This window comes from Coturnix japonica, chromosome 5, assembly GCF_054131305.1.
Source record: "Coturnix japonica strain WE chromosome 5, WE-NBRP24, whole genome shotgun sequence".
Taxonomy (NCBI): Eukaryota; Metazoa; Chordata; class Aves; order Galliformes; family Phasianidae; genus Coturnix; species Coturnix japonica.
This window is the reverse complement of record NC_140667.1, coordinates 48,740,575-48,767,955: the sequence shown is the minus strand read 5'-3', so window position 1 is coordinate 48,767,955 and position 27,381 is coordinate 48,740,575. Positions and strand designations below refer to the sequence as shown.

Sequence of the window (27,381 nt, the reverse complement as noted above, 5' to 3'; positions counted from 1 at the left end):
GGTAGAACAGTCCTGAGGAAACACCTATAATGTCACCCTACATTCAAAGATCTCCCTGGTGCAAAAAAAAATAAAAATGAAACAGTTTCTCATTACCAGAGTATCTTTTAGTATTGCCCCACCATCTATCAGAGACCAGTGCAAAGCTCTGAAGTTCACGTTCTCTCCTAACACAGACCACAGAATCACAGAATGATCCAGGTTGGAATGGACCACAAGGATCATGAAGCTCCAATCCCCCTGCCTGGCAGGCCACCAAACTTCCATGCTTACTAGATCAGGTTGCCCAGGGCCCCATCCAGCCTGGCCTTGAACACCTCCAGGGACAGGGCATCCACAACCTCCCTGGGCAGCCTGTTTCAGGACCTCACCACTCTCCTAGTAAAGAAAGGCTTAGTCATTTTTATTTGGGATCCCTTCATTTCAGTTGGCATTAGAGACAGAATAAGAACGTGGACAGACATCAACCAGGGCTGCAAGTTCATACACCCACATAAGTTTCCCTTAAATACTAAGGAACATCCTGTATAAATATATTTTAGACTCAGCAATTCAAGGAAATTAATACTAAAAATAATTGCAGAAGATAAGGGAACAATCACCATATACTGTGCAGTGCAGAATAAATACTTCCATTCTTTTTTCAAATTAGCTTGTGAAGATCCTGGCTCCAATGAGAGACTGCCATCTCCCTCAAGAGACTTTCAAATTAGCAATGTCAGTTAACCTCTAAGAGCTCTTTCTCCTGGGAACAAACATTTGTTTTGTTTATCTCCAACCAACAGCTAATAGCACAATAATGATCCAATCCCCAGATCCCTTTGCCTGGAAACAGACACCTTAATCTCTGCAGTTCAAGTCTTATCAGTCTTTGCTCCTGTGCAGTTTGAGCATTTCCTTTATATCCACAGTGCTCCCTACAATGAAAAAGTGTCTGAGATTCTGCTATCTTTACCATGAATTACCTTTTCCTGACCCTGTGCCCTTCTTCACAAATACCTCCTTTGAAGTATTTACCAGATGTGTCACATTTTCTTCTTGCCCATGTACGGGCAAGAACATGTTTTACTGAAAACCAGTGTTCTTATTTTAGTTTAACTTCCTCCATTGCTCATTATCTCACAAAACTGATGTTACCTTTAATCCAGTGGTCAGGAAAACTAAGTTCCGCCATTACTGTGTTTAGTGCCCAATTGCAATCAACAGATGTGTAAAGCAAACACAGAGTGGACATTTCTTTTGTATCTCAAACTGCACTGAACTTCTTTCTGTGCTGTCAGTTGATTAGATAGTACCTAAAGAAGGAGAAAATTAATACTCTTGTGTGATCTCATGGCATCCCTAGCAGATACTTATATAGGCTGGTTTACCAATAGAGATCGATCTATTAGTTTAAGGACCAATGCATTAGATTCACAGAAAGGAATCCATGTGTGCTAGTTTAGCTTGCTATGTGAAAAGTGTTGATTTTCTCAATGAGCCTTGCTTCATTGAAGCACTGCAGTCACAATAGACTTTTATCTTTGCATCCACAAGGTACAAGGACTTTTTGAGTTTCATATAAACTGTTTTGAGTTATAGCGTCCTAAGATAGAAAGCTGCTCATTGTGGCATAAAAAGCAAAGGAAATATGCCAAACTGTAAAAGGTAAAAGCTTAGCTTCAGTGACAGTACAAGCAAGTCCTGGGAAGAGTTTCTTTAGATGAATAGGCCAGCCATGCTGGTAAGGACCAGGTAATCATTAATACAGGTGAATTAAAACTAAGATTTCTTTTCAGGCTCACCCACCTATGTGCATCAGAGCTTAAAAATCATTTTCAAAATCATTCTGAAATCACAAAATAGTGACAGCTCACACAAAACACAAGCAAAGCCACTATTAAAATACACATATCAGCAAATATCCTCATTCTTTGCTCTATATACAAACCCAGCTGCTACCTTAGCCTGTACACCTTATGCAGTTTTGTATTTACCCTTCAATTCTTTTACACAGACAACCCATTTCCTATCTATCTTGTGCATACTCAGATATCGCAGCCCTCATCTCACAACTTGATGCATAAGGAAGGAATAGCATAGGAATATGCCTAATGGATATTTATCTTCTTTAGAATACAGAATCACAGAATCATAGGGATTGGAAGGACCTCTGGAGAACATCCAGTCCAAAAAAAGCTTTGCAGAGGCCATGAATGAGTCACACACCAGATAGTGACACTCTCCAGGAATACAGATAACTGCATGACAAAAGGTTGCAGTGTATCCCTCCTTGTTTTGCCTCAGAAGGAAACAAGCTCAAAAACCAGAAGGGAGCACATGAACTGCCAACCTGAAGCAAAAAACTTACAAAGTATTTCCTTAAAAAGTAAAAGTAGTCTTAGCATACCTCATCAGGTAAATGCCACTTCTAACTGCACAGTTACTAATCTTATATTAATCATAGAATCCTTAAGGCCAAAGATTTTCTCATTTTAAACAAAGAGGGAAATACTGGAGGAGATCATGACTTTCTGTTGTTGTTTTGTACAATGAAAGAGTACATCTACTGTGCTTACAATTACTTACAATTGACTGCATATCAGCTTGCCTAAGGAGAGACAGCTCTGTCACCATAAACAGTTTACCAGTGCTGAGTTTGGTGCCTGTGACTTTTTTTCAGCCTCGTGGAGAAAAAAGAAGTCAGATTGTGCCTCTGTAAACCAATTTTGTCCAAAATCTGGCTACAAGACTTCAGGAAACACAAGAGAAACAGAAGTAATTAGGAAACTTCTGCAATCCCTGCTCTTCATAGTATCATTCAGGTTGGAAAAGACCCGAAAGATCATCCAAAACAAGCTCAACTGAACCATACAATCCTAACTCTACAAACCCTTTGCTAAATCATGTCCCTGAGCACCACATCCAAATGGTTTTTAAACACATCCAGAGATGGTGACTCAACCACCTCCCTGGGAAGCCTATTCCAGTGCTTAACAACCCTTTCTATAAAGAAGTTTTTCCTGACATCCAAATTAAACTTACCCTGGTGCAACTTGAGGCCATTTCCCCTTGTCCTGTCACCAGTGAGAAGAGACCAACCCCATTCTCACTGTAAGCACCTTTCAGTTATTAGAAGACAGCAATAAGGCCTCCCTTCAGCTCCCTTTTCTCTAGACTAAACAACCCCAGTTCCTTCAGTTGCTGATTTGAGCCCAAAGAAACCTGACTAGAAACCAGCTCTGAGGAAAACTGAACCTGACTGCTTTATTTCCACAGCCCAGGCTGGCAGAACTGCAAAGAATACAGAGCAATCCAGCTAATGGAAAACAAATCAGCCACTTAAAGTCCTTTCAGTTTTACTGACTGCAAGCATTACTCATCAGTAACACGGGCGAGCATTTTATTTTTAATTGCTCTACATCCTCACAGAGATTTGGCAAACTCAGAGGTGATCCAAGGCTTGTTCTGCATTTCTCTCTATCCACATGCATTGCTACTGCCATGTAACACAGATCTCGGTGCTGCCCCACTGCTCCCTGTGAGGGGCTGTAGACCACCATGAGGCATCCCTGCAGCCATGGGATGAATAAACCCAGGAAGAGAAAGGGAAAATCAGCCTCCAGCAGTGCAGCACCAGCTCAGCCTGGATGCTGCTGGCAGCCTGGTGCTGTCTTTACTGCCTCTGCCCAGCACTGCTCCACAGGCAGGCACCAAGCACTCACCCACCGCTTTGTCATCCCCACAGCTGTCACTGGGAGCCAGCAGTTTAAATAGGGCTCAAAACAGGCAGCAGGTCAGTCCAAAAGCCAAACTGCAGATTTCCTGCCCAGCCACTTATCCACAGGCCTCCCCTCCCACAGACCTCGTACAACCCTTCTGTTAAAGAGATTTTCCTGAAATAATTTGTACCATCCAAATAAGCACAGCTTGACATGCACTTGGTAAGGGAGTGGGCAGGGAGAGACACGGGTGGGAAACAGAGGGTGATGAAGAAGTGGAAAAAAGGCAATGCAGGGAGAATTCAAAGACATAAACATTACAGAAGGCCCAGAGTCTACTGGGCAGGGAATAAAGTACAATGTCAGCTGATGGGTCCCTGGAATATGCTTATCCTACAGCAACTCAGAGCCACTGGCTGGAACAGCATCATTTTAACCACAAGGATGCTACACTAGCAGAGAAATGAGGATACATTGGATGGACCCTCTGCTGTTGCCCTACTGTTAGGCAAGTCATGGATGTAGTTTTAACACAGGGGAAACTAGTGTAGGAGCATTGAAACTGAAGAATTAAAACCTTTCACAACAAAGTTAGAATATTGAATTCAATCCTTACCTTGGACTAGCAGAGAGTTTGTTAGCAGGCCCAGCTGTACACAGGCTCTCAATCATTCAGCAGTGCTCTCCAAATGTCCACTGTGACTTAATTATAGAAAATAGTGTGCCTGAACCACAAGGGTTCCACTCTGCCTCGATGCCTATGGATTCCACGATGGCTTGGGCAGCTCCAGTTCCACTCTGCCACACAGACATGCAAGGAGATGAGAAACAGCTAGAAAATCACTTCCACCACCGACAAACCTGAATCCCTGAACTTGAGGGGGCAGGTTTTAACCCTGAGCTAATTAGTGTTCGCAGCTGCATTGCATGAACAACAGAAAGGCCTCCTGCTCTACAGGCAGGAGCTGCCCTGTTCCACCTGTGGTGTCTATCTGCACATTAAAGCCCACCTGAGATGATTTACCAGCAACATTTTGACACTTGTGCCTTAGGCATACAGGAAATGATACTCCTTAGTTCTTGATTAAGGAGTGTACAGAACATCAGGTGGCAATTGAAGAGTCTGGCCTGTGTTCCTGTCTTGTTTTTGAGACAGCCCATCTGCTCTAAGTGTGCTAAGCAATTTAGTTGTAATCTATGACTTCTGCAAGCCTCTAGTTCTGTATTTGCTGGATCAATGTCCTGTTGGAGAAGTATGTCAATACCCAGTATTAATGTTAGATTTGTAAACATGGTTTAAAGCTGGTTGAAAAATGGGGTCTGAAGATATTCCAAAATCCTTCTCCCATAGCTTATCCCCCAGCCTCGGACTTTAATTACAAGCACTGAACATTTTTCTTTCTGGAAACCTGGTCCCCTTGCCATTTACTCCAGCTCTCTTGTTTAAGTGTGACTATCCCTATATTTCATATACCACAGTACAGCCTAGGAGAAAGGAGGCAGTGAAGTTGTACAGAAACAGATGTGATCTGAATGGGAACACCAGCCTGAGGTGCCTATTTCCTATGGATGATTTTCTCCATTGTCTTCCTTTCCTTTTGGACAACACAGCTTATGATGGATCCAGGTTTATTCTCTGAAGGAAGAAAAGCACTGCATTATGGGTGAGAAATAGCTCAGAGATGCAAATAGATCACCAAATGCTGATAACTCTCAGCTAAAATTTCAAAGCAGCTAAATTATTTGGGGCTATGCTTATTTAGTGTTGCAAGAATACTTTTTTCTCTTTTTCTTTTGGTGGCAAATAGAAAAAGGGAATGTGAGCCTAATTTCTGTCAGAGAAGAGTTAAAGAAGATGAAGACGGGCGATGCTATAGTTCCTTAGGTGGCAAATTAAGAAATATCCAATTTCTGCGCAGATGAGTAAGAAGTATTCTGTGAAAAGGCTTCATTGAAATGATAATGTCAGTGATACAATGAGGCTGTTGCCTACTTCAAAACAGAATCTGGAATGTGCAGGGGATAAAAGGGATTACATGCTATAGCTATAAATGCAACCTATATTGCAGATTTTTGCCAGCAGTAGAAGAATGAACTAATACACTGAAATGCAGTAATACAGGTCTGAAAGGAGACCGGCTTATACTTCCTGATAGAGTAAGCAGAAAAGGTGTGCTTTCTTCATAGATGGGAAAATGAACTGTAACTACTCACAGAGCATCTTCCACTTTTGCTCGGGGCATGGTGCCAGATCAGATTGGGCCCTCTCATGTGTTTGCTCACTCCTATGCAATCCAGGCCCGGGCATCTGCCCAGTGCAATAGCTGGAGGTTCTGTAAGCAAGGAGTGCATTGAAGGCAAGTTTAAAGTAAACAGATTCAGAGCACAGAATTGTAATTCTTACTAAACATTAGTACAGGATTTTTTTAAAACAATGGAAAGTCAGGCTTGACCAAGGAGTTTTTAATTTAATTTAATTTTATTTTATTTTATTTTATTTTATTTTATTTTATTTTATTTTATTTTATTTTATTTCCTAACAACAGAAATTCAGGATTAAAATAACCAATCTATGAATTTATTTAACTCCCAATGGCAATAATCCTTCTCATTGTTTCTTTGCTGTGGGACATAGTGAAATGTGAAGTGAAACCTCCATCTCTGGAGGTATTCAAGGACAAATTGAGTGGAGTCCTGGGCAACCTGATGTGGTGCCTGATTTACTGGCTGGCAACCTTACCCACGGCAGTAGGAGTCATAGGTGACCTTTGAGGTCCCATCCAACCCAGGCTATTCTATGATTCTATGAGTTTTTTTTTAGGATCAGGGTGTAAAAAGAAGTGAGACAGACTATTTTCATTTCCAAAATGGTGGTAATCTGGAAAAATGGAAATGGAAAGTAATGGAAATGGAAAGTACTTTCAAGTTGTAATTGTATAGCTCATTATCTATATCATTGGCAAATAAACCCAATGTTATGGCCTGTTTTTCTTTGGTGTTTTTTTTTTTTTGTTGTTGTTGTTGTTGTTGGTTTTTTGGGTTTTTTGGGTTTTTTTTTTTTTTGTTGTTTTTTTAAACATATATTTAAAACTGACAACATCCCCTGAAAGACCAAAACTATAATTGTATTCAGTTCCAGGTGCAATTCAGCAACAGGGACTGTGCGTAACACAGACATGTTTCCCTGCAGTGTCAATGAGACGTAAGTGCTTTGCTGAATTAGAGCCATCATCAGGCCAGAGTCAGTGACCCATCAGCCTCACATCCTGCAGCACTTCCACAGTTCAGAGGAATCCCCTTTCCCCAGCTGCAATGCTACCTGTGCCGGCAGAAACATGAATCCTACAGGGACTTTGAATAAAGGTGTTTCCACAGAAAACTTGTTTCCTTCTTTGTGCTGACTGTGCGTGAAGCTGATGTTACAATTCTTCTGTTCTCCTGCTTCTTTGTGATCTTTGTTATCTGTGCATGAATTATTTGTTTTATGAAGCTGCAGCATATGGCAGCAAAGAATCACTCTGTTATGAGGAATTCCCAAGGGACAAAAAGAAAATGAATAACTAATACATTGAACTTCATTTCTGCTATGAAGGCATGAGGACTCATTGCCAGTCCTAGGTCACACATAAGTGTTCATCCGCCTCCAAAGAGAAGAGTGGGGGAAAGAACTGTCAGGTCCAGGGTAAAATTAAAAGATTGTCTGAGAGCAATCATTGCAGAGGTCACTTCCATTGTTCCTATTCCTTGTTGCAAGAAGAATAGTATTATTTCAGTTATAAAAAGAGAAATTGAATAAATCATGTAAGCAACTGGAAAACCCTCTCTAGATTGTTTTATCCTATTGTGCTATGAATAGAACATACCAGCTACAAAGTTCACATAGAGTTGTGGGCAGCAGTTTGGAAGGTGACTTTCATTTTCACACTATAGAAAGAGGGCCAAACTCAGACACAAATCCTGATCTGGATCAAGCAGCTTCAAAATCTTCCTTCAGTTCAACTCAGACTAATATTTTATTAGATCTGAAAAAGAAAAGGTTTTTATATTTCCTATATATTCACCAGGGATATATTTTGCATACAGACCACACTTGCATTTACCTGTTAAGTAATGGAGCAGAATTCATTAGCTGCATCAAAGCAGTTTTCTGTTGTCAGGTGGCTGACAAGATGCTGATACAGGTGGAAAACAGTCATACAGGACAGTGAAATATGTTCCTGAGGATACTTTACTTGTAAACAGCCATTTTTAAAAAAGCCACTGTTGTGCACAGGCATTTAGTATTTTTTTGGTGCCAAAAATGAGGAACATTAGTATTGAAGTGTTCACTGACCCCAAATGCTTATAGAAAATCATAAAGGAGACAACATACACTGAGAAATCCAGATGAAGTCTTGTATTAGTGGACTTTATTTTTGGTTCAGTTATCAGATTTCTTCTTGTGACCCTCATAGTGGTGCCCTAAGAGCATCATGAGGAACACATAATAGTGACTGTCTCTATAATGCCAAACACTTAGGAAACTGCTGTCATGTCATGGAAAAGTACTGCATGGGAAGGATTGTTTCCATTCAGCATTAATAATTTAATACATGGGATATGAATATGAACACAGGAACATCCCCCTAAGAGCTACTCATTCCCTCACCTGAACCTCTGATCATGTGATAACATTTTCTCTAGCAATCAGCTGTGATATCATAAGAAGAAGCTTATGACCCCAAGAGAGAATCAGCAGCAAGAAAATTTTCTCAAATTAAAAAAACACCTTATTTATGCAAATAATATTGAGTAATGAACATGAGAAAGAAATACGTTCCAGTTGGTAATCTGCACCTTTGATCCTACTCAATTCCCATGGTCTCTTAATATTGGTTGTGTCTTTTCCTGATTAGCAGAAAGGAAGTAATTGCCCTTGTTGAAATGGGATCATAAAAACAGTGATCTTGGGAATTCACATTCATCTAAGTATTGGCATACAAATATTTAAAAGCAAATATTTACTTAATCAGCATCGTAAACTCTCTCTATCACATAAATATCATTCTTTTATAATGTTAACAGATGCACAGAGGAATCCACATCTAGCAGTCCTTCCCAGCAGGTAAGTTTATTAAATGAGCAAAGTGTGATATTCACATTAAAATGCCCTGTGAATTTCATCTTGGATAAGGCCCAAACCGAGGGTTGGAGATCTAACCTTCAGTCCATGCTCATTCCCTTTAATTTGTTTCTGACTTACAGCTCAGTCTCACTTCCCTATCTGTAGAACAGTTGCCTTTCCTATTTCCACATTCCATAATGGGTTTTATTCCCTAGCCAAATTGTGTGAGGTGAAGTGCCTGACTCTTCACAGCAGCCACAGGGTTGTGTGCCAGAGCAGCAATGTTTAATCCTAGGGGAAGTGGTCTCCTTTGATACACCTTTTTCTTAAAAAAATAAATATTCAGAACTTCTGAGAAGGGCAGGAGTATGAGAAAAAGAGCTCTGAACCAGGGAAAAACAGTTCCTTTGCCCAGAGCTGAGAGTCCACTCTGGTTCTGGAGGGGAAGATGAATTCCTTTGGAGGACAGCAATAACAAGGAAGTACAGAACAGGCACTCAGCCTGCAGAGGTTTTATCAGATCAGGGCTTGAGTCCATCAGCTGGAGTTTCTGCAGGCTGAGAACAAGCATCTTGAGAGCTGTCTCACGTTAGGATGCCAGCGTAGCTCTGATGCTCACCAGGTCTTAGAAAGTTGTTGACCAGGAATGTCTTGAACCGTGAGATCAAAAGTGTGAACTTTTCTTTCAGGCTTCCTAACCCCAACTTCCACTCTAATACTACACTGAAGCTTACTTTGATTTAGGATGCAAAAAATAACTGGTTTGGGTTAAGAATTTTTCCTAGGACTTCACATGAAATTAAGGTTTATACACAGACATTCATTTTTATGAAGCTCCTCTTGGTGCTTTATAATTTAAATTGACACATTCCTCAGGGGCTCTTAGAGGTAAAAATTAATTAACTGACAGAACTGCAATGGTTGTAGTGTTGCAACCATGATGGTCTAAGAATACATAATTCTCAGCCTTTGCTTCATTCTCTTCAGACTCAAAATAAGGCTCATGATGCCTGAAAGACTTTGTGTTCTTTTTTTCCCAGCAAAATAATACCTGTCCTTATGAACCTAGCCCTGGCTACTTGACATTCGCATCACTGTGTGCAGGGTCTGCAAGATGTGGCTGCCTCCAGTGCTAGGCAGCAAGATGCAGCGACCTCAAAGGTTGTACCTGTGCTCCCATGACCATCTTCATTAAAGCTCCTGTACTTCAGTAGGTTGCTGTGTTTTTCTGCTCTCTTTCCCTTTGCCTTGGCTGTACAAACCTCTGGCCACAGAGTTCATCAGCACAATGCAATTATTTCCAGTGCTTTGACCTCATAACTGCTGTCACTAATATTCAGGACAAGCCATAAGTCACTGAGCAGTGCTGCTTTTGGCTGTTGTAAAAGACAGATTATGGAGCTCAGCTGTCCACAAAACCTGTTCCTATGTTCCTCCGTACATGGGGGAAAAAAAGGTACTTGCAATATCAGTAGGGTAGAAGTGTTTGTGGTAGGCTAAAAAAGAAGCAGCAGCAAAAAATAGAATGGGATTTCATCTTCTGTAAAGAGATTAAAATCTGCAGAGGCTGTTTGAGTTTAGTTTGAACAAAGATTCTTGAGGAAATACTTAAAAAAAATAAAAGAAGAATCAGCAAAAATAGAGAGATGCAGGACTATGAAAGAGCGTCATGATCATTCATGGTGAAAACTATTAGAATATGGTTTGTGCAGATACTGAATAACCCCATGCTGGTTTCCCTGAGATATCTAAAGATTGAATTCTGTCAGGTCAATATAAGAAATGCTTTTTCTACGGTGCAGCTGTGCTTTCAATAGAATGTCAACACTTAAAGTAATAGGCCGCAAAATGCTGCATCCACGCACAGATTTGTACTGCCATTTCATATTGGAGTTAAAATATGTAAGACATCTTATGACATGCCACAGGAGAGGGACATAGTTTTGCAGCATGAAGTATTTTTCCCCTTAGATAGAATGCAGCCAGTTGCCTAAAAGCCAAAGAAAACAGAAAATTTTAAAGCCTCATTCTCTCTGCTTGCCGTGTAGAGGTTTTCAGACAGAAGAACCTGAGCTCCTGTAATCCAGCGTGGCCAGAAGCAGGCACAGCAGGCCTAGTAAAACAGAAGACCCCATCTGTTGACTGAGTTATTTTTCTGACAGAAATGGGTAGATAGCCCTTCAAACTTGGGGTGAGCTAAATGCTGATGGAAAAAAAAAAAAGAAAAGGCAAAGATGAGTCAAATGAGTTTTAAACTCTGACATTTACAAAGCTGTTTTCAAGACAAAAATGAATGGGCTTCATGTGTTGAAAGACTTGCTGTCACCTGTGTCAAACTTAAAAGTCTGTGTCACATCCCTTTCTTCTTAAGAAAGACTCCTGATTCTAAGACTGAGCTTGATTTCAGTCATCCACAAATACAGAAAAGGCTTTATAAGACCAGTTCTTCTTATTCTGAAAAATAAAAACAGAATGTCAGCAGTTTTTATTATTATAGCTCTAGGGAGCTAAATTGGAATTTTTAAGGTAAAGGCAACAGACCATTAAAGCATATCTGTTTATGGTTATAGAAAATGGAATAGAAGATCTTTAGCATATACTGTATTCACAGTGTCATCAAAATGTTCATTTCAGGTCTGGAAGGTTTATTAAGTTGCATTTATGGGTTGAGGGTGCAAATGTAGGTTTCAGAAATAGTCACTTCAGAAGCCAGACTGCTCTGTGAGAGGACAGAAAAGCTCCAAAACCACTTTTTAATACATTATCTAATTGCACTTAATGTGCCTCTTGCTACACATTAATGACTCAGAGAGGTCTTTTCTCACAGAAATAAATTCACACTGTACTCTCAAATATAGTTAGCACTCTTCAGCAAATCTCTGAGTTATTCGATAGGGAGCTCGTTTATCTTCTATTCAAAAAATGAAGTAAGAGGATCTCATTTTTTCCATTTTTCTTTTCTTTTGTTTGTGCCTTCTTATTTAGTAGTGCAGAGCAGGGAATTAGTAGGTCAGGAAGTTGAGTCAAAGCTGCAAATTAATCAGTCATGCCTCATGTCCTGATATTGCAACACACAGACTGGCGTCATGGGGAATTGACAAATGCCACATCTGCATGTAAAGCTCATAGGCAATGTCAGGAACTCGTTCCACAGCTATTTGGTGGTTACCTTCAAGTCTGATTGATAACATATTCTCACTGCTTCCTTCTGTAGCCCCCTGTGCCCTGGGAAGGAACTGATCTCTGGCATGCTGCTCTTGCTAATAGTTGGGGATTCTCCCTTTTACTTTTGAATTATTTCTGAATTGGGTCCAGGACAGTAAGTAAATTAATAATAAATAAATAAATAGACATTTAAGATCTAAATCTATACCAAATTCAGCAGTGTTTGCTAAGAAATTTTTGCTCAGACACATCTCTCTTTGCTCAGGGTGCCTAAGAGCCTGTTGGGATCCACATACCACAGGAGGTGATTAATGCTCTGCTTGCTTTGTCTGCAGAGCATTCAGTAATGGCCAAAAAGAACAAAAGGCCGCGTGTGTTAAACCACCAGACATACTGATGGAGAGGAGCTCACTACAAAACCTTCACCACTTTCACATGAACAGTGGGGAGAAAAAAGCAAGCAAACAACTAGTCTATCTAACATAAAGTTCAACCTAAAATTAAAGGAAAAGGCTTGAAGAACAATATCTGACTGATAATTTTGATTTTCCCTTAATACAATGGGAAGAATCAGAATATTTGACAAATGCTTTCCATAGCACTGTAAGGAAACTGGGGTACAAAAGGCAATCCTAGAGCTCTCAGGACAATTAATCCAGCATGCAGTGCATTCACTACCTGTACCCAACAAGTTCTTAGGGAAAACATCAATCAACCAACAAGTTCTTAGGGAAAACTTCAATCAGGAACATGTTTAGAAGTAGTAATAAGAAAAGCATCAAATTTCCAAAATCCAAAATATTTTCTCCTTATGATTAAGTCTGCTGGAATCTAGAGAAGCTTTGGATATGATACCCAAGTCTACAGTAATATTATCCAATGTTCTTTGAAGGGCAGGGGATAAGGGAGAAGTCACTCGTGGTAAGCAAGCACTGTGACATGTCTGTGGTTCTGATCTGACTGAATTTTATAAGAAAAAATTACTTTAATTTTAATTACTGCCTTTCCAAACTAATTTTGAACATTTCTCCAAAATGCACAGGCTGCTACAGAGACTCATGTGCATAATGAACATCTGTAGTAAAACTGCTTTATTATGGGTTGTTATATGCAGTTTATTGCATACCCATTGGTTTTTGGAATGGCATTAGTGAGCAGCATTTTGAAGACGGATGCTACATTTTGCTGTGGCAAATTAGTGTCAACCAAGAACATATTAGCTAATAAAAGAGTGCATCTGCTCCAAAAAATGTTTTTCCTTTGTATCACGATGATGATTGAAAGTCTGTAATAAAGAAATGATGCATATACTGTATCTCCCAAACTACATTAAAAAGCAGTTGTAAGTAATAAGTAATGCAGTGGGACAGATGACTGCATGCATGTAGGCAGGGTTAGGTGGCAGAACCCTAAGCAGTTGTCCCTGTATTTACAAGAACACTGCACTCAGTACCCAAATGCAGTTCAGTGTAGAGCAACGCCTGGCTCCCTTGCCTAAAGTTTTTGTTTCAGCTATCTCCCATCTGTCCATGTTTCCTGGATATCTCTTTGTCTGTGTTTGTCTCCCTTTCCTCCTCTTAAGTTTAATATGAATTCCAGACCAGGGCATATAAATTCCCCTGATGATCATTATACAGTAAAACTTCAAGAAAAATCTTCCTGAGATATGGATAGCAACATATGGGGACAGTTTGGTTTATGTCTCATTTTTCATACTAATGTGGTTATTTTATAGGACTGCATCTCATCTCCTGTCTGACTAATGCCTGAGTTGTGTCTCATTCAAATGAATGGTTCCTCAGGTTCACTAAAGCACAAGAGGTTTAAAGCCTTATCATGAATCAGATGTTCTGGTGAATATTCACTTAACATTTCTCAGAAATGAATAAGTTCTTTCCCCCATCTTACTGAATTTTGGCATCTTGCAGGCAGCTCAACTAAAACTGAAATGCCATGATATACACAACTATTATTATTTTTTCCTCAGGAGAAAATTGTGCTTCAAGTCATTCATGTGGTTTAGGTTTTCCTATGGATGGAGTGACACTAATGTACAATGCCCGCAGTCACTTGGCAGGCTCCTTGTGGGTGTCAGAAATGTTCTTGGCTCCAACTGAATGTCTGAGCAAGTACATTTCCTTGAGGGCAGCACTAGACACAGCAAAAAACATCATCCAACTTGACCACTCAGGACAGATAATATTCTAAATTGGGAACATTGTGATGAAATTTCTGTTTCTAATTACTGGAGTAGAGAGAATCAGGGGGATGAGGAGAGAGGGAGAGAAATTGTCCATTAGGAATTTGGAAGACAAAGGCTTCTCTTTTCTTTAAAATTCTCACTGACAAAAAGGTCACTTAGAAATTCAGATTCAGCATCTCAAAGCCGTTCACATGAAATGTTTTGATGTATCATATCTAGTCTGTTCACATTAAATGGGGCACAATTTCAAGTTAAATACAAGGGCAGCTCCAAAAGTAATGCCTCTTGTTTTATTATGTTGGCCCACAATGTCAGAGGCGGATGCTGGTATTTTGGCAGTAGAGGTTGAACCTTCCCACCAATACTCCATTCCATTTTGTTGACAGATGGCAGCAGAGGGGCAATCTGACAAAATGGCATCTCACATGAAAGTGCATATGAGGCAAAGATGCGGAATTGAATTCTTCCAGGCAGAAAAAATGGTACCCATTGACATTCATTGACACTTGCTGAATGTTTATGGAGATCAAAGAGTGGATGTGAGTACAGTGAGGTGATGGGTGGTGCATTTCAGTGGTGGCAGCAGAGGTGTGGAAGTCAAACCACCTTCCAGCCAGCCATGCACTGAGCAATGTCAGGTAGAATTACAAGTATAGCTAATGAGGGTCAGAACTTCATATTTTAGTTTATGAATTCTGAAGTCTTTCCTTGTGATGTTTGCAATATTAATCCAGCAGCACACATGCTAGGGCTGGGATTAGAGCTAGGAAGTTTTATGTCTTGACCTCCCATTCTGATCTGCATAGCTGTGGAAAGTTGGCAGCCACTCACTACCACAAAAGCTGGCCACCCAGGTCTGTATCCTGCTGCCTGAGTCACCCAAAGAGGCTGGCTGCAGTAGGGCTTTCTGGCAATTCCCATAGCAGCGGGATATAACATAAAGTGGTAAATATCATGTCCTTTTTCTCTGTCTGCCCTTCAACAGAACAGACAGACCATTACCCAAAACAACCATCTTGGTACCTAAATGAGTATGGAGCTGAATTAGATATCCCAGCATTTCATAGGTATTGAACTCGCACCTAGAGGTAAGCAAACAAATCCCAAAGAAACTTTGGATTTCAAACACATCCCTTTCTTCTTCATTTCCTACTGCCTAATAAAGACACCTAAAACATCATGACAGGTAAGAAAGATGAAAGCAGAGCAGAGCATTCCTCAGGATGTGCTTCTATTTGTGGGAACCTGGCACTAGGCATAATGCAAATAAGAATGACATACCCAGCTGCTGATTCCTCATGGTGTGCTGAGGGGTTTCTGACATGGGATAAGCTGCACAGCAGTTAACTATTCTCTCCTAGCAATGAAGACTTCAAATTCAGATTTTCTCCTGTGCAGTTTCCTGCTTATATTTTCTCACACTTTGCTTTCTTTTTTGCCCAGGGAGAGATTGGGAGCCAAGATATATTTTCATCAGTAGACCAACGCTGCCACACAGCTAGCGAAGGGTTAAAGAAAAGCAAACACTGCCTCAAGATGTTCCTTAATACCCAGTGCAGATAAGCACATGGAAAGCTCAGACAGCCGGCCTTCTGTTAAGTATGTGACAGAAATTTCCCATCTTGAGGTATGGAAGATAGAGGCACTGGTAAATTATGTTTCCCGTGAGTGTTGCTAAGGCATACTTACACATATTATATGAGGTAGAAAATTAGTACTTTGAATTGTTATGGTTACATTTGCAGTAAAGTGTAAGTGTTTGCAGTTTTTCAGAAGTTTGCCTATGGTTTGTCATGCAGTTCACCCACTGAGAAGAAAATTTACTTGCTGTAAAATAGCAAAACTGATCGACAGCTACAAGGGAATAATTACAAACTCAGCCCAGAGTCCTGGTTCTAGAGATGAAAAGGCTTAAATGACAGCTCCGGGCTTCACATTTATTCACTATTTACCTTCAAAAAGACTTAAACCTGGTCCTCACTGTGCACTCAGTAAGGCTGATGGAACCTTGCACACATCAACATCCGTTGCTCCCCTCAGGGATATGGATCTGCTTGTGAGACATGAATCAGGGTTCAGCACTGGGACACAACTGGGACAAGACCAGGATGTGTTTGACAATGGCAGGTGTCTGCAGCAACAGCAGAGAAGATGTGAAATGGGCTCAGAGTTTTTTAGATGCAAATCTACAATCATATATGCATATTATATGTATTTCATTTATGTGCATGCATCTATATTTACATGAGTATATGTGTATCTATATATATGTAATGCATATATAATACACATAAGTGATATATTTAAACCAAGTGACTGAAAGAACTGTGAAGGAGACAACTACAGCAGCTGCAGACACTGGTGATAGGAGTCACTTCCCTTTCTCTCCCTGAGCATGGATAACCAAGTGAAGTACCTACCTTAGATGGGATGAGCACAAAAAAAAAGAAGTCAAATAAAAAGTCTAACTGCGAGAAAGTGTTACCTAATTGTTAGTCTGTATGACATAATCTAATGTCCCCACCTTCACTCTGACACTCATATGCCTGATTCAAGAAGCCTAAATTTCTCTTAAGTACTGAAGGAGTCACAGCCACATAGAATTCCTTTCCATCACTGCTCCTCTTATGGGTGGGTTCCCTTTTCCCACAGAGGAAAGTGACAAGTATAAAAGCTATCTGGTAACTGTGCACCTATGGTACCAGTCCATTGCCTACATACTCACCATGAATGCTACTATCATCACACAAAAACAAAAGGGAGAAATAAGAAAAAAGGATGAATTAGTGTGTCTATGGCCACACTGAAAATCTGGAACACAGCATAGAGCAGAATATACATCATCCTAAAATAACTGGCCCATTCTATCCCTACTTCTAATCTTAAGTAAAGGCACTTTAATGTCCTGGGCTGTCAGATAATGTGACAAGGATTGGTCTGCCTGTGAGTGTGAGAATAACTTGCCTTTAAATTCCCATATAATCTTCAGTGCCAGGATTATGTGGACAAAGTTTGGCAGTACCGTGCAGATGTATATCAAAATTTTCCATGGCCAAAAAGACAAAAGGTCTTTCAAACCCATTTAACCTTGTGGTGTTTACCAGATTTGTGATTTTTATCTGTGATGGGGATGCTGAACATCCATTTTAGTTAAGCATTTATTAAAGATGCTTCCTTCTTGTTCCCTTGTTTCCTGTTGCATTATCCTGTAAAGCAATTGCTTCAAAGGGACATTTATTTTCTGTGTCCTTATTAAAGGAACTGTTTTCTTAAAAGCTGTAAGTGATTTTGAATGGTACATCATATAGAGCTAGCAGATATTTGCTCTTTGAAAGATGCTCTGCACATCCCAGAGGTGAGACAAACTAAGTAACACAGACTAAACATTAGGAGAAACATATATATATATATATATATATGTATATATATATATATATATATAAAGGTAACACTTAATTCTTCTCATTTGTTTTTACTTCCAATTTGTAAGTGTAGGGCAAAATGGAACTCTGATTCCTACTAGAGACTAAAGATTCTTTCCTGAGATAAGTATGAAGAATGAAATACTGAAATACTGACAATACTTTGAACAGGTTGCTCAATGGAGTAAAGTCCTTTACAGGAAAAGCAGAGTGAGAAGTCAGTTTCTTGTTTCCATATTAAAAAGTGAGCAGGAGAATGTGTTAAGGAGATAACAATGCCTTGATGAGGAGAGAGGTCTTGGGGATAAAAGGAGGGGTGTCAACTGCTCAGCAGAAGTAGTTACTAACTACTCAGCAGAAAAATGGTCCAAGATTGAATGCATCCTTTTATGGCAGATGTGAGAGAGCAAATCCATCAGAGTGAAAAGGAGCAGAGATGAGGGGAACTGACTGAGTGCAAAAAACTTCCTCAGTTGCTTCATTCTGAGTGAGATACTAGTTCACCTCTAAACACATCTCCTACCATCATAAACATTCAGCTCATTAAGGCTTGTACAATAAACACTGAATGCTTACATTTAATCAGATTTTTATTTTTTTTTAAATGACAAGGACAGTTGACTGGATTGCTATACAGTGTGCTGTGCCATTAGTTAAAAACAAAGGTCACTGTCCTCTTTGTTGTCTGCTAATATGATTTTTAATATCACTGTTTCCTTGCTATTACCATGTACACTGGGTGATTGGCGAGACTCATTAAAGTGAATGAATGCCAAGAGATGACATCATTTACATTTAATTGTCTTGTTTATCAGCAAAGTCTATACAGTTGTTTTAATAAAGGGCAGCAGAAGATAAAGGCTACATTTGCATTCTCTAAGGAACCTTTGACAAGGGTCTAGGATGCTGCTGGCCTTTATTGTTTGCAAATGAGATAATCAGAAAACGTTTTGTTTTGCAATTTTTTTTCCAGTTAGTTTTTCATTATTGTTATTGTTCCTGTAAATAATTCTATGTCAACAAACAGACACTGTTTCAATATTCTAGAAGAAACTTCCAAGGATTCAGAACTGACATGTATTCACCTTGCTCAGACTCCTCTTGCTTCCAAACATAAGACTAAAGCACTAACTTTGCTAAAACTAGAAAAGCACTTAAATGTAAACATGAAGCTGCGGGCTTTTGTTACTTGGAGCTTCCCAGCTTTCAATATCAAATGGTCCATATTTTCCAGGGGGGTGGTCTGTTTTTCCTTTTAAGATTTCCAGATAATACAAATTAAGCATGCAGCACACGGCAAATTTTACACTTCTTTTTTTCATCTCTTATGTAATTAAAATACAAATGGTTTGATGGGCTTATATGCACAGACATGATAATCCTTCCTCACACGACCTCACAGCAGAACTATGTCAGCTTTTGGCTGCGAAATCTCCCAATCCAGAGTTTCTCTATTATGTCTCATCCACATTTCATCTTATTTCCTTATTTTCTACCTTCATACTCCCAAGAGGGTGCAGCTGAGCTAACTGCTTTTTGCATTCAGCCCAAAGTGTTAACTTCTTCAGTGATAAAGCCATGCATGCCATTGACATCTATTGACATTCTTCCCAAACTGAGGAAGGAGGTTCCTGGCCTTCTCCAGAAAAGATGTCTGGAATGCTGTGACTTCTGGTTCAGCATATGTCCTGATTTAGTTTTTAAATGGCTTCTGCAAGGTGAGTGCAACCCCCTTATTGCCATGTAGTGAGATGGAGTCCAGGATTCAGCCTGAAATGTAAGACAAATCCGTCCATCTGAGGCTTCCAGAGTGGGTGCTGTGAAAACAAGTAGAATCTGGGTCAGATCATTTGTTGATTGTGTCCTAAGGAGTGTTTGGTATCAAAATCATCAGTGGAAGGAAGATCTCTGTCTAATTATACTGGAATACCTACCACTAGTTATTTATCATGCAACTTACCTAAAGTTTTCTCCTTTCCCATTCCATTAAGTTCTAATTCCATTAAGGGTTGACAAGATAAATCCTTCACACTCTTTCCAAACTTCTCAAGGATTTTACTTTTATCTCTAATATGAGCTTTATTTCATTTTTTTTTTTTTAAAAAAGGAAAAAGGGGTTGTTTTATTGGGAGTGAAAATTTAAGTTCTATCCAGCCTCTGAAAGAGGCCAGTCCATGACAGGCTTGCTTTTCATCTGATTTGCTGAGAAACCTGAGGCAGCAATAGCAGTATAGTTGCTGGTTAGATCTATACTGATATCCAACATAAGTAAAAACACAATGGTTAAAAGCAGTGCTCATGACAAAAGTATAAATGACATTTCCTATTCAATTGCCAATAAACGCTTCTGCTCCAATTTTACACCAATTTACAATCAGTGGATTTCCACTGACGTGGAATCTGTGTGGCAAGGCAAAAATCAATTCTTTCATTTCCAGAAGGACCTAAATTCAATCACAGGTACATATTTGTATATATTTTCTCTCTGGTTAAAGAACAAACAAACCACCCCTAACAAAAAGTGATCTGTGTTTTGCACCTGGTAAGTAAAACCAGCTGCTGGAGTACCTGAGAGCTATTCCCAGTGGACCCCTATATTTGAGGTGATCTTAAAATAACACATCATTTCTTTGCTAGTATTATGAAACAGTAGCAAGAAAAATAAGCAGAGTTCTGCTTCACTTTTGTCTAATTACTCTGGCAGATGAAGGTGTGAAATGATTAGCCAGCAACATATGGGCTTGAGCTTGGAGAGGTTCCCAGTGAGAATTCTATTTATTCCAGGCATATTTTATCATTTAATTTAAGGGCGTTAATCCATGGGTGAGCCTCTGCCTGCCGCTCTCTCACTTGCTTTCTCCTGCTTCTCAAATGTATTCCTAATCTTAATCATGCTTTCTTGTGCTTACATGCAAACAGTGAAAATAACCCCCTGGTCTGATGCTGATGACACTTGTGGTGGGGAGTCATATGGTGATGTGGAGACTGATCTTCATATGACAGCCAGAAAAGTGAGAAATTACTGTTTGGGTACAATAAGGAAGGTTTAACAATGCTGAACACATCTATCAGCCCCATAATGGAGAGAAAGCATCCTTTGCTTCCCCAGAAGAAACACATTCTTTGGTGCTGTGAATGGAGCTCTATCGCTACTGTTGCACCACATGCTGAGACTGGGGCTGTATCCTCATTGAACAGAGAAGCAGCTTCTTAGCTTGTTAAATACAGGCAGCATAGGAAGACACATCCACACAAATACAATTTTTTTCCTGCTTCTAATTTAGTAGCAACATTCCCCAGTTAGCTATATTTGGGTTGCATTTGAGGTGCTTAAAATAATTGCATTAAAACAAGCATGTGTGTATTCTCTTCATCCAGCCAGTCAAGACCACAAACAAGAATTGCATCAATTGGCGTAATTATGAACAACTTTGTGTGTGCTCATTCATTTAATCCCCAAATACTCTGCTGTGTTTACCAGAGCTCTGTAGCCAGCAGATAACAATGAACAGTGCTACAAGACAAGGTTTCAGTTTTCAAACACAGGAACCTCAATCTCCAATCTGGATGCTCCAAATTGCCACTTAGACATGTAAATGTCAATTTTATTCACCTAAGTGCCAATCTCAATGTCCAAATGCATGACTTGGACATCACATTAAGGCATTCATTGGGTTGTATCACTTGTTTTCTCTATCCGAGTGCACATTATGCACAGTACATAATTATGCTCTGTTCCATACAAGTAAATCAATTCATGCAAGTACCCTTCTAGAAAAAGGTGATTTCAGCATGGCAGAAAATATGAAGAACAAGCAGCTGGCCTTACATCAGCATCACACTCACCTAGGTGCTCCCTCCACTCCCCATCCATGCTATGTAAATTGCTGGTGCCTGAGAGCCTCCATTTTCTACTATTACTAAAAAGTATCCTGTCCCTTCTGCTGCACTGTGATGTGCTGCTGAAATCCCAGAGCTCAGTGGATTTTTTGGGGTGCACCCAAGCAGGCAAGCTGGGAATTGCATGTTGCCTGGGACAGCCAGCATGCCTGAGCTTTCAGGGCATAGAGGCACTGCTAGCCAGGATGCTAATTGACATCTTAAAATAGGATTTTTCTTTCCCCATCCCCCTTCAAAATAGTGTTTAAGCAGCCTTGAGAAAATGAGACTAGATAATGCCTACCGTGCTTTGCCCTGAGACTCTTTAAAATGCTGTAGGCAGAGAGATGCATGTAGAGGCCACTTTAACCCCAGCCTCTTCTGAGCACAATGTCTAATATCTCTTTCACATCACAGCAGAGACTGTAAAATGAGGTGTAATTTGCAGCTTTAAGAGGGTGAAGAAAAGAGCAGCCAAAAATGGAAAGCTTATTCTCTTCCCAGATGAGAAGTGCACAATGTGTTACCTGTTTATTTTCTCCAATCTTTTCCTGACTAAAAGGACTGTTTTAAAATTTCCAAGGCAGGAAAAGAACCACCTGGAAATTGCCCTAGAAACAAGCCCATACCATCTGACTGTGGATTTGCTTGTCTTTTAATAGACATTTTCTTTGTCTCAGTTGCTTTCTATAGACATGCCGTTGCAAAAGCCCTGTTCCTGCAGGCAACCTCACAGAGAGTCAACATGGAAAATGAGAAATATTACCCAGCAGATGCCAGTCTGATTTGCAAGTGGTTCAACTGTCCTTATCATAGAATCACAGAGTCCTATAATCATAGTCACAGAATGGAAAGGATCTGGACCATACAGTCTCAACCTGATTGCTATGGACTGGTTGCCACACACAAGCCCAGGCTGCCCAGGGGCCCAACCAACCTGGCCTTGCATGCCTCCAAGTATGGGGTATCCACAACTTCTCTAGGTGAGCTGCTCTTTATCATAAGCAATACCACCCGTCTCTTTCATAAGCAAAAAGAGTTTGGGAAGGATTAAAAGTGGGAGACCCCAGCCCACTGTTAATGACTTCTGAGTTTCCATAGATGATTTGAACCCCAATATATATATATATGATGGTGCTCATTTCTTTCAGCCCACCATGCTTACTTCCATACTGTCCCTCCAAGGAAGTAGAACTGGCTCGAATTCACCCTGATTTCCTATTGCATTGTGGGACTGGTTCTTGAAAAACATTGCTTTTTAAATTCTATTTACTATTCTGTAACATTACTCCTGTCCTGAATGGAGTGAGGAAATGAGCCAGACTGGGGCTGAGTGGACTGCCCCACAGTGAAGCCAGCACAGAGGCAAGTAATCTGTGTCAGGTGCAGCCCACTGAACACAGTGATTATCTCATTTTATATATATATATATATATTTGATGGAGGGGACTATGATAATTGTCATCTGCTCACAATAATGTTCCCAGGCTACTTCTGCTCTTTATAAAGATAAGCCCATACATATCCATATCTGCACATGTGAGTGGTTACTTGCTACAAGCACAAAGACAAGGGAATTGAATTCCATGTAAATGTTAGTCAGCCAGTAACAATTTGCATCACCTAATTTTCATTTCCTCTTAACCAAACCCAAAATGAAAAAATAGTAAAAGTCAGCTTCTATTCCCCAGCTCCACTATACTTCCTCTCTTTCCTTAGAGATTCAGGCCATTGGCTCATTAAAGCTGTTTTCCTTGCACATGCTCTGCCAATCCAGAAACTGAATCAATACAGCACACATTATGTGACCCATCAGAACAAACAGTTCAAATTCCCATTACCAGATATTTGAAACAACCAATTTTTAAATCAATTCTCTTTGCAAAAAATAAAAAATAAAAAATAAAAATCTTGTAAAACAATATACTAAAAAGTTACAGGTGTTTTCATTTCTCATGGAAAATATTCTGGGTGTTCCAATTTCAAGCAGCCTTCCTTTTCCTTACATGACATTCACATTACCTTATGATATAAAACTGCAGAAACTTTCTTCACTGCAAGTAGAAATTAGACAATCCACATGCACTGATACTACAATGGAAAAAACACACTGCACATTGAGTTCCTACTACCATCTTGCCCAAGAGAAGCACTGGAGAAATATGGCCCAGTTTCTAGAATAACTTTACCATGGTATTGGATTAAATTCAGAAGTTTTCCACTGCTGTGGTGAGGAAAGGGGTTCTCCTTCTCTTCCTGCAGCTACTCACATTCAGCTGTGCATAAGCAGATGGGGCAGGTTAAGAAAAGGATTCAGAAATCAGAAGACCATTTTGTCAGCCAAGCAGTGTAAGCTTTCTGCAAAGTGTAAATCACCTTTTCCTTCTTTTTGTCCTATAAATTTATGTCTTTGGGGAGGACAGCACAGTAAGAAAGACTGCTTCCTCCTCTGCAGCAGGTCAGATGCTTAGTGCAATCTGTGGAGGTTGTCCTCTATCGTCTGTCTGTTGGAATAAGGTTTGGATTAGAGACCAGTCTCAGGAGCCTTCAGCACTGAAACAAACATCCATAAGCCCTTTGAGAGGCTTTCCCACTAAGTTTTATTACTTTCAGATTAACTCTGAACAATTAAAACAGAGAATATGTACAGATTTAACTTAGCTGTTCTGGTTTTAATAACAAGATTCCTATTGGCTCTTCATGAAGGAATTTAGGAACGTGACTCAAACATAGCAGAAAATTGGGTAGTTCTTGTTATTTCTGCAAGGCTCAGCTAGAGAGGTGATGAACATCAAAGGGAAGCTGTGACACAAAGTTGTCAGCATATTGTTTTCCAGTAGTCTTGAGAGAAACAGGCAGCCAGATTTTCCATAAGTAAATGTATAGAAAAACATGAAGTTAAACATAAAACATACATGCAAAGGCTTTCAAATATACCAATGTATGTCAGTCCATGTCTCAGGGACTAAAGCCACATTTCACTTTGGAAAAAATGGACTCGTCATTAATTTGTTCAAGGCCAAAAATTAGTCATTGGATAAATTAAATTAAACTCACTTGAAATGGAATTAAAATGATGGAAAACTGCTGAATATAGTTTTTGTAACAATTAGAGTTGCTCTATGAAAATTAATGAAAAGCTCCATCTTAATCAAGTCTTAGTCCTGTCAGCATCCCTCTTTGTCGTTCTCCATTGTCATTAAAATAGCTAATCTTCCTCTTTTCTCTACCACAGTTCCTAGCTTTCATATCTGCTAGTGTTGGTTTGCCTCCAAATTCCACGATAGTTACTTACACAGTTTGGAAAACCAGATGATTTAGGCTTCCTGTGATGGAAGATACATTCATTATGAGCATAAAACATGTTTTAAAAAAGCCATATAAAACATACCAATTAGTTGACATGCTATTTTTCTAAAACTATGGAAGGCAGAGCTCTAAACATCCTCTGGTCAACTAGTTCATCTCTCCACAAGGGCAGAATTGTTTCCTCTAGGAATAGTTCCTATGTTTTTAATTAATATAGCTTTAAGAATCCTAAATAATGAGACTTTCATAATGTTGTAAATTTATTCTGACTTCTCCTTTTACAAAAATTATCCACAAACTCTTCTTTTCACCATTTTTTTATTTTTGCTGCTGGTGGAAATGGTATAAGCAATTATTATTATAAATATGCAAGATAAATAATTTCAAGCTGTGTGAAATATAAACACTGTGCTGGATGAAAACATGCTTTCATATGCTTGCATAGGAGATCTCTGAGATATCTCTCAACATATGTCACACCTCATAGATTCTTTAGCTTTCCCTCAATGAATGCCATTAACATATTCACAGACAGCTTTGTCACGAGAGAAGAACAAATTGCATGAATGACCTAATTAACTTGACTTTCTCTGGGATTCTGCATCAAACTAATCTGTACTGACCTGCTATGGAGAAGCCTGAATAAAATAAAGCTATGCCCATGCTGACAGCACATTGCCTAAGTTATATGTACCCCCAAGTTAGTAAAATGGCATAGTCTTTTCAGATAGTAGTGTAAAGGAAAGGCTGCTGCAAGGAGAAACCGAGTCTTTCCAATAATAGGAATAGATCTTCCTCAATCTTCTCCCCATAATTCTGAGGAAAATTTTATAACTCTTAGGGAAAAATTAATTGAAAAAAAATAATAAGCATGCAAATATATATATATATTTAAATAAAAAACAGCATCTTCAGAAGCTGTTTTTGTGCCCTACTGGCAGGACAGCAGAGCAAAGGATAGGGCAAGATTCCTATCAAAGTAACAGTTTCTAAACTGGGACAGAGGTCGCCTACAAAGGACTCCTTAATCCTAGCATAAAGTGAAAAAGCTGGGCAACGTTGCTGTTTTGACAATAAATACAGCAGGGAACAGAAAGGCACAGAGAGGAGAAAGATGCATAGTGCATGCAGCTGCTGGAGGGTTCCACAACCACTTGTGTTAGCAACATAAATTTTACTTTTAAACTAGTGGAGCTGCCATAAATCAAGGCTTGCAGGACCGAATGGACAGCTAGCCAGTGTTGTTGAGCAGAAATGCAATGAGAGATACCCAGATATTGTTGCAATGGGAATTAAAACAAAATAATGCAGTAAAACCCATTAAATGATGCCTGCCTACATTATTCTCATTAGGCAATTTTGACATTATGCCCATTTATTTTATTTGTTAAACTTTTATTCCATGCTTTGCATACAGCTTGGATCTAATATAGTTGTGTACTGACCCAGCCAGGAGTCCCTGGACAACTAAAGGATAATGACAAAAACAAGTACATACTGCATCCATCATCTTTCCCAAATATAAATCCAGCACCTTCACTGTACTCATGCTTTATCAGAGTTGTGGTGAAAGCATGAAGCCCATCAGGCCTCTCCTGGTTAGAAAACAGTATTTTTATTCAGCAGTGAAGCTGCTATAAGCTCAGCTTCAAGGAAGTCACAAAGTCTCTCCCAATAAAGTTAACTGCATAGACCTCAAGATTAAAGGGGACCAAGTAATCCATTCATACTACTCCTATTCACACCACCCCAAAGGTCTGGCAGTGACTCACATCTTCCCAAAGACACAGAGATCATTCTGCAAGAAGTCTGAGAAGTGAACTTGCTTAATAAGGGCTATGTATATTAAAACTGGGCACTATAGTTAGTTTTCTAAACCAAGGAATGCAACAAAGCCTATTAAAAGGAATTCATTTTTGCAGTCATAAAGGCTTGATTTTTTCAGCTGGCCAGTCCTGCTTTTTGCAGCCATGATTTTTCATCTTCAGACATTTTGCATGAAATCTGGTGGCAATAGAAAGAGCAAATTAATGCCTGCTTGCTTCTAGGCACAAATAATTGATTAAGACAAGTGGACAACAACCCCATAAAATTCTTATCTTTATTTTAAGTGTGCATTCCAAGAAACACTTCTCAAAGAGCACTAGGAGTTTGGATCAGACCAACTCTTACTCACTTCCTTTTTTCCCAACACCACAATATCACTTGCTATTTCCTTTCAAATTTTCTTTCATGCTCTTGCTCTTTTTTAATTTGCTTTCTGTCTCAGACACTTTTTACCCTGGCCAGGGGTTATCTCTGTAAGCAGCTAATCAGGAAAAGTTACAGCACAGCTATTTTCCATCACACAGGCACTGGTAGTCTCGAGAATAGACAAATTGTATTGCTGTTTACCCTAAATGTAACTCAGAAACTGAAAAATGTTACACGGGTTTGTGTATTTTGTTCCAATGCATCTTTGTGATTTTTCCCTTAGAAATCTCTTATGTATCAAATTGATTTGTTATGCTTCAAAGACATGATTACAAATCCCTGAAAACTAACCAGCGAATATCAGTAATTTGAATCTATGAAGCACATCAGTCAATACATTCACTC

The 27,381-nt window shown here is 39.5% G+C and overlaps 1 long non-coding RNA gene across 2 annotated transcripts in view; it reads right to left on the bottom strand.

Annotated features, from left to right (window-relative positions):
• The window catches only part of LOC107315280 (uncharacterized), a 117,303-nt gene that overhangs the window by 47,683 nt on the left and 42,239 nt on the right, over window positions 1-27,381 (bottom strand). Inside the window, exon 7 of one of the 2 annotated variants that reach the window (XR_014946145.1) lies at window positions 16,716-19,412. The exons of the other annotated variant lie outside the window; for it this stretch is intronic. This is a non-coding gene — a long non-coding RNA (uncharacterized LOC107315280). Of the gene's footprint in view, window positions 1-16,715; window positions 19,413-27,381 lie in introns of those variants that run through there. 2 annotated transcript variants of the gene reach the window in all.